This window comes from Triticum dicoccoides, chromosome 5B, assembly GCF_002162155.2.
Source record: "Triticum dicoccoides isolate Atlit2015 ecotype Zavitan chromosome 5B, WEW_v2.0, whole genome shotgun sequence".
Lineage (NCBI taxonomy): Eukaryota > Viridiplantae > Streptophyta > Magnoliopsida > Poales > Poaceae > Triticum > Triticum dicoccoides.
Window position 1 is genome coordinate 670,679,227 of NC_041389.1, and position 8,537 is coordinate 670,687,763.

The window sequence follows — 8,537 nt, forward strand, 5'->3', positions numbered from 1 at the left end:
CGCCGAGGGGTCGAGGGTCGCTGAGGGGTCGAGGGTCGCTGAGGGGTCAAGGTTCGAGGATCGCCGAGGGGTCGACGATCATCGAGGGGCCGAGGCTAGAGGATCGCCGAGGGGTCAAGGGTCGAGGGTTGTCGAGGGGTCGAGGTTCGAGGATCGCTGAGGGGTGGAAAGTAGTCTAGGGGTCGAGGGTCTCCGTTTAACAAGAATGCCCCCATTATGGATGTGCACAAGTTGATCCAATTTTTTTCTGATCTCATCTACGTAACATTCTATATGTCATGTTGTCTTGTGTCAAAGTATTGAAGAAATCCACCGCTTCATCATTTGCCGGAAGTAACCGGGGCATGATGGTACAAAACTCTCCAAAGTTATTTTTGGACAGAGTACCGGATAGGATAATCCGCTTTTTGCTATGTAGCTCAGCAAAGCCCTTCCAAATAGCGATATTCAGAAGCCTCTGGCTGAACTTCGTAAGAAAAAGCGAATTATCCTATCTGGGACTCTGTTCCAAAATAACTTTGGAGAGCTTCGTACCATCATGCCCCAGTTACTTCCGGCTAATGATGAAGCCATGGTTTTCTTGAATCCTTTGACACTAGACAACATGACATATAGAAGGGTAGATGAGATCAGGAAAAATGGACCATTTTCTGCACATCCAGAATGGCGCCATTTTGTTAAGTCCCTTGTTTGACATTCATGAGACAGGCGGTCCGGACGTCGGACATTCATGAGAGAACTCCGTTAACTCTTCAACATGAGGAGGGACGTCGATCAACCCCCTCTCGCTCGACCAAACCCTAGAAGCATCGAGGCCACCCTAAACCCTAGAAGCGTTACCGAAAGGTCGAGGGTCCCCGAGGGGTCGAGGTTCGAGGATCGCCAAGGGGTCGAGGGTCTCCGTTTAACAAGAATGCCCCCATTATGTATGTGCACAAGTTGATCCATTTTTTTCTGATCTCATCTATGTAACGTTCTATATGTCACGTTGTCTTGTGTCAAAGTATTGAAGAAATCCATGGCTTCATCATTAGCCGGAAGTAACTGGGGTATGAAGGTATGAAGCTCTCCAAATTTATTCTAGAATGGAGTCCCGGATAGGATAATCTGCTTTTTGCTACGAAGTTCAGCAAAGGCCTTCCAAATAGCGATATTCGTAAGGCTCTTGCTGAACTTCTTAACAAAAAGAAAATTATCCTATCTAGGACTCCATTCCAAAATAACTTTGGAGAGCTTCGTACCATCATGCCCCGGTTACTTCCGGCTAATGATGAAGCCATGGTTTTCTTGAATCCTTTGACACTAGACAACGTGACATATAGAAGGGTAGAAGAGATCAGGAAAAATATGGACTATTTTCTACACATCTAGAATGGCGCCATTTTGTTAAATCCCTTGTTTGACATTCATGAGAGAGGCGGTCCAGACGTCGACATTCATGAGAGAACTCCGGTAACTCTTCAACATGAGGGGTGACGTCGATCAACCCCCTCTCGCCCGACTAAACACTAGAAGCGCCGAGGCCACCCCAAACCCTAGAATCATCGAGGCCACCCAAATTTACCGAGTTAAAAGAGCGTTGTCGTCGAGGCCACCCCAAACCCTAGAAGCGTTGTCGAGGCCACCCCAAACCATAGAAGCGCCGAGGCTACTAATTAATATTCCTTGTTATGATTAGCTAGCTAGGTCTATGTTTACCACAAATATATCCATCTCTCATGTTTGTATATTAATTGCCATGTTGTAATATTTGCGGAAACTTTGGATCAACAAAGAGACTTGGAACAAGAAGAGTTGTTGGGGGACATAATCCACGACGGACGTGATGTCTTGTCGTTTCTCAACGACACAGATGGTCCTGAAGGAGAGGAAGCAGGCTACGGTGATCGAACAATGGAGGAGGAAAGTCATGATCATGATGTCTCCGGCGATCAAATGCCGGTGGAAGAAGGAGACTGTGATGACGGCTCCGGTGACCGAACGGAGTCGGGATCAGCTGTTGCAAAGTCCGGCTAGGTATATATATATACAGACGGTCTATTCTGCTAATATTAGCAGAATAACTATTCTGCACACTACTTCAGCACTGCACGCTCAACAGAAGCGCACTGCATCATTTTGACGACGAGCACTGCAATAGAGACTAGTGAACTTCTCGTCGGAAAAAACTGCACGCGTTATTTTTTCGGTACTGTTTTCGCTCTAATTTTTTAACCGTTTACCGGAATGAGGCGTGTAATATACCATTGAAAAGCTATGGATTTGGCGCAACTTCGACATGTTGAACACTTTTCGAGATTCCACACGGTTTAAGGGCAGTTTTGAAAATAGTGCGGCGGATGACGAGTGGCAGCGAGCATTTTTTCGCATTTGTTTTCTAAAACGCTTGTCGGAATGAAGCAAATGATACGCCGTTGGATAGATATCGTCGAGGCGCATCTTTTTCATATATAAATCTTTCTCTAATTCATTACGGTTTAAGAGCAGTTTCAAATTTACTAAATCGCGGAACTCTGTTTTTTAAGTTTTTTAAAATTTTCGGTACCGTTTTCGCTCCAGTTTTTGAACCGTTTGTCGAAACGAGGCGTGTGTTACGCCATTGGAAAGCTATGAACGAGGCGCAACTTTCATATGTTGAAATATTTTTGAAATTCCTTACAGTTTTAAGTTAATTTTGAAAATCGTGCGGCGGACAACGAGTGGCAGCGGCCGTTTTTGGCGATTTTTTTGCAAACCGCTGGTCGGAATGATTCAAACGATACGCCCTTGAAAAGATATCGACGATACGCAACTCTTTTATATAGAACACTCTCTCTAATTCTTTACGGTTTAAGAGGAATTTCGAATTTACCGAAATGCGAGTACTCTGTTTTTTCGCGACACCCAAATCGACGTGGGTACTTCATCCGACTGAAAACCGCACTGCAACGAACGAAAAACCGCACTGCATCACAAGGGTAAGAGAACTGCATGGTTTCTTTTTTGTGGGATGTAAATTTTTGAAGACGATGAAGAAAACCGCACTGCTTTTAGACTAAAAACCGCACTGCATCAGACGGGCAAGCAAACTTCATGATTTCTTTTCTCAAATGAAAATTTTTCTCAGACGAGTTTTTGTTGTTTTTTTCAAATTTTTTTGAACGAGAGTGGACCGCAGAGAGGAGGCAAGTGAACCGCGACATATATCGAAGCGAACCTCATTACTATCTTTGTTGTTGCGCTAAATTTTTAGAACTTTCATGTTCGGCACAAGTGAACAGCATCACTCTCAAAAGTGAACAACATCTGAAAACCGAACGCACTACATGTGTTGATTTTTAGTCGAGTGAGTTTTGAATTTTTTCTTACAATGTCTTTGTAAATCTGGAAAATCAACAATAAAGAAACTGCAGTGCGCCCGCGGTGACGAGCTGCACGTCCACACCAAGTAAAATGGCAGAAAAATGCATGCCGCACACATCTGTACTGCAGCGTCGCACGGCCAGAATCAAACTAGATGCACATGGTCCTCTCGCGTACTTTCCTTCTGCACCGATGACTCAACCGAGCTGCAACGAGAGACAACCTGCACTGCTCGACATCCGGTGGAGAACAACCCACACCTACGCACCTCGGCTGAACTGGAAGCTCATGGAGCGAAGTGCACAACAGGGGATTGCTTACCTTCGGAATCCCAGAACTGTGAACAATCGCGCACCGCACTGCACACCCGTTGCCAGTAGTTTTCACGCCATCGTGCAGTTCTCGTCGGAGGCCACGCGTGGAAGAAGTAAAAGCAGGGGAGAAGAAGAAGCAGAGTCAGAGGGGGGAATACCCACGCATGGTGAGGCCGGGGCAGATGGGCTGCACGGGGCAAACTGCACGGGATGTGCACTGCAAGTGGGGGTAGATGCAGGACGGTGTGAACCCGGTGGCATGCTAGTCGGGGACCCGTGTGAGGTCGCGGCATGGAAGAGGCCTATGGCCTCCAAGAAGGCGGATCCGTCCACGAGGCAGCCGGTGCTGTGGCCATGGGATGCAGCGTCATGGGCGACTTGTGGCCACGCGAATCCCAATAGAGGGGAACGGGTGCTCGCCGGGGAGTGTCGGGGCAGAGGGGAGCATCGAGTCCCGGATCCGGTGGTGGGGCGTCACCGAGGGGCCGCCGCGGCCTGGATCTGGTGGCGGGCTGTCGCGGGGGGCGTGGGGCGCCACGTCCTTGATCTAGTGTGGCTCTTGCTCGGAGATGGCCGGGGCGCGTGAGGGTGCTCGTCCGCTTGCCATGGCGTCGCTGAAAGGAAAGGTGAGACGCGGGAAGGGAGGTCGCTCGGATCCGGTGCCAGAGAGCTTGGGGTCGCTGATGCTTGGGGGGAGCGCCGGCACGTGCCCCTGCTCGCTGCGGTGGAAGAAGGTGGGGCGGGTGTGCGGCGGCACGTGCCTCTGCCGTCTGCGGGGGAAGGAGGTGGGTTGGGGTGCGGTTCGGTTGTGTGTAGGGTACGGTGAGGTCGTGGGGAGGGTCGGTTTGGTCTGGTTAGCTCGGTTCGGCTGGCTGTGTGGTGTGCAGAATAAGGCAGAAGTGTTAGCAGAATAAGGTATTAAGGGTGTTATCATAATAGACCCACCCTATATATATATATATATATATATATATATATATATATATATATATATATATATATATTAAGCATGTGCTGACTAGCTAATTGATGCATTAATTGTTTTGGTATGTACATAAATTAACTCTTCTTTCTTCTTTTATAGCTTGGATGAAAGGTATGACTTCGGTAACGAGACGAGGCCCGAAGAAAAGGTTGCGCATGGATGAAAGGTTCACGATCACAACAATCGCGGACGATGGCCAACCGATTGAACCCACACGGACCAAGGATGCATTTTCTGCTTAGTGCGGAGCTATTGCTAGGGACAAGACCCCGATCAGCCTCCAGCTATGGAATAAGCCTAAGAAAGAAGACCCTCAAGTTTCTTATGTCACCGATAGAGAGAAAGATGATCTTTGGACCTTGCTAAAGGCAAATTTCACCCTACCGCCAGAGGAGGATCAGAATAAGCCAGTTATAGAGCCATTGGTCAAGTTGTATGCTCTTAAGAAGATGGCAGAGCTATTCAGGAGGTGGAAGAAAGATTTGAAATCAAAGTTTGTCGACAAAGGGAAGACTCCAGAATTCATCGGCCAATTTGAGAAGATAAGAGATCACTGGCCCGCATTTGTGGCCTACAAGACATCAGACAAGAGTAAGAAGATGTCAGAGATAAAAAGATAAATACTGCAAAGAAGTAGTGGCACCATCGCACAGGGTCAGGTGGCTACCTCAAAGCCAGGCCGTTGTGGGACAAAGCAAAGAACAACCTGATTGCTAAAGGGGTCGAACCAGAGACATTGAACTGGCTAGACCGTTCAAGGACTTGGTTCTTCGGGGTTGGCAGGACTTTGGACCCTGAAACAGGGAAGTGCCATTGGGAAGCTTGCAACACCCATCACGAAGCATCAGGCAGCAATCAAGGCAGCGCAGGAAGGGACGTTCATTCCCGAAAGAGAGAATGACAAGCTGACTGAGGCCCTCGGGAATCCTGAGCACCCTGGACAAACACGAGGCACGCCAGGCTCCATTGCGTGGAAGAACGGGTTTCCCAACGCAGGCGGTTACAAAATCCAGGAGAGGAAGAGGAAACAGGAGATGAGCGATATACAAAAGCTCAATGCAAGAGTACAAAAGCTAGAGCAACAAGTTGAGAGCCAGCGAGCTGTCGACCAACCAACTCAGCGGCACGAAGCTACCCTAGAAGCTACCCTGCCATCTCAGCGGAGAAGCAGCATGGCTTCCACGGAGCTCCTTCAGCAGCCTGACTTCACGGCTCCTAGCTACCCCGTGGATGCTATCACGGAGTCTCAACATTGCCAGCTTATGATGAAATGGCAAAACATCACCTTGAAGGAAGCTGTCGGCACTGTTCCACCTCCTCAACCCAACGGAACTTTTCATTGTCGCCCGATTCCAGAGGGCTATGTTGTTGTGATGGCGGATTAAGTAATGGATGGATTTGAGGAGCTCGAGCTTGGCCACCCTACAAGTGAAGGGGAGATTCAGCTGGGTCTTGCTCTGAAGACTCCATGTCTATGGCGGAAGGAGTACATCAAGCTTCCAAATTGGACGCCTCCGCCTCCTCCTCCTCCTCCGGCGAGTCAGGGCACTCCACCTCCTCCGGCGAGTCAGGGCACTCCACCTCCTCCTCTGCCTCCTCCTCCGGTGAGTGATCAGGACTCTCCGCCTCCTCCTCCGCCTCCTCCGGCGCGTGACGGCACTCCGGTTCCTTCTTCGCCTCCTCCTACGAGAACTCCACCTCCTCCGGCGTGTGAGGGCACTACAGCTCCTCCTCCGCCTCCTCCAGCGCATCAGTGGACTCTGCCGCGTCAGCAACGGTGGAAGAGAGAGACCACCACTCCGGTGGCTAGCAGTAGTACAAGCAAAGGAGGGAAGAAGTTCAAATACGGTCCATCTCTCAAGGCTCCGGAAAAGTTACCTTATGAGAGGACCGACAAGGAAAACGAGGACATCAATCGTGCCGAAGTGAGGGACTTTTTTGCACCGAAACCTCCACCTCCGAAGGAAACGGTAGATCCGATGAAGGTGAAGCGGACTATCGATGCCCTTACGCGACCACCATCGCCACCGCCGGATTCCAACTATATGCGCACTATTAAAAGTACATATAAGAAAGCGGAGAGGTCGGGAAATACTTGCCGTCATGCAAGGTTAGCAGAACGAAGAAGTGGGAAAAAATCCCCAGCTAGGCGAACAGGCGAATCAAACGTGCCCCCCGCTGTCTAGCGATGTCGTCGCTAATCATCCGGGGATGATTCCCGGTACAAACTTGGTGATTACCTGCCCAATGATGTACCCATTGAAATAATGGAGGTGGACGAATTCATATTCGAGTACGGGAAGCCTCTCGTCAAACCAGATCATCCTCCTCTAACAACAATGATGTGAAGACTCCATCAATGGTACTTGGAAAGATGCAGGCAGTCTGGGAGGCATACTTTGACGATGAGAATTAAAGAGGAGCACGACCTCGTTGGAATGGATATTTTGAATGTTGAATTTGACGAGTTATTCCAGTTGTACAATCAAAAGGCCATCGACAAAACACTCGTGACTTGCTAATGTCTGTAAGTACTAATTCTATAACTAAGTCTCTATATATAGCTCAGCTCTTTTATTGCATGTATATATAATTATCCTCACTATATTATGCAGGTTGAAGATCTCGAATGCAGAAAAGCAGATATCTACGACATTGGGTTCATTAACCCAAATATCATACATGAATGGACGGTCAAAAAGAATGCCAAAGAGATCGAGGACAACTTGCTACAATCGTTGATTAAAAATCAAAACAAAAATAAAATACTCTTTCCTTACAACTTGAAGTGAGTGTTACTGTCTTGTGCATATTCCGTTTCCCTTACTCGAGGTTAATTATAGTAATGTAATTGATGAGTTATGCATGCGTGCGCAGCTTCCACTTTCTTGTGCTAGAGATTAAGCTTGAACAAGGATTAGTAACTGTCTTAGACTCGAGATGAAAAGAACCCGAGGAGTACGCGAACATGACTGATATGCTCCAGAAGTAAGTTCAATCGATCATTATCGCATATCGGCAACTTTGTTCATTTCCTGATATCAAGTAATTGTTGTCTTTGTCTGGCAGGGTTTGGAAACAGTTCACCGCTATTGTTCCAGCACTACCGAAGGAGCTGCGATTTATACACCCGAAAGTAAGTACTACTAGCTAGTTCCCGCGTGCATCTCCCATTGATTCTAGCTAGCTAGCTAGTTTCATAAGCACCCGAAAACCATTAAGCACGCTTGATTATCAGTTTGATTGAACTCTATTTCTCGTAAAGTGCTTGTGGCAGGCACCCCGGAATGATTTTTGTGGATACTACGTTTGCGAGTTCATCTACAACTCGACGACCTCTACGTGGGGCTACTCTAAAGCAGATTTTGAGGTACATAAACAAAAAAATCACAATTTTATTTTAGTACCATCATTTGTGTTGAGTTCATTCATATAATATGTATTGACCCACTTCTTTAAATTAGATGTGGGAGATGCGGGATGAACTTCTACCACAGGACCGCATACGAGCTATTCAAGAGGAATTGGCAGGATTCTTCCTTGACCGCGTCATAAATAGAGCCAGAGAATACCATGTGGATGTTGAGATAGACCTTAGATGTTAGGGTTTGTAAGAGATCTTATATTGTATATATGTAGCTACTAGCGTAGGATAGATATACGGAAACTTGTTGTTCGACCAATCTCGTGGAGAAAGAGAGGTCGATCACTTCTCTCTATATATGTTCATGACGATCTTGTGTACTTAATGGTTCCTTCATTTGCTTACTAGCTAGCGTGTCGAGTTCTCTCTATACTTATGGTAGCTAGCGTCGACCAAGCACGGAGATAAGAGAGGTCACTTCTCTCTATTAGCTAGCTAAACCCCTAAATTAACCCTCCAAAACCCCCTACCC

The 8,537-nt window shown here is 47.5% G+C and overlaps 1 pseudogene; it reads left to right on the forward strand.

Moving 5' to 3' along the window:
- Positions 1–4,261: 4,261 nt before the first annotated feature.
- LOC119310453 overlaps positions 4,262–8,537 on the forward strand; it is a 12,657-nt pseudogene continuing 8,381 nt past the window's right edge.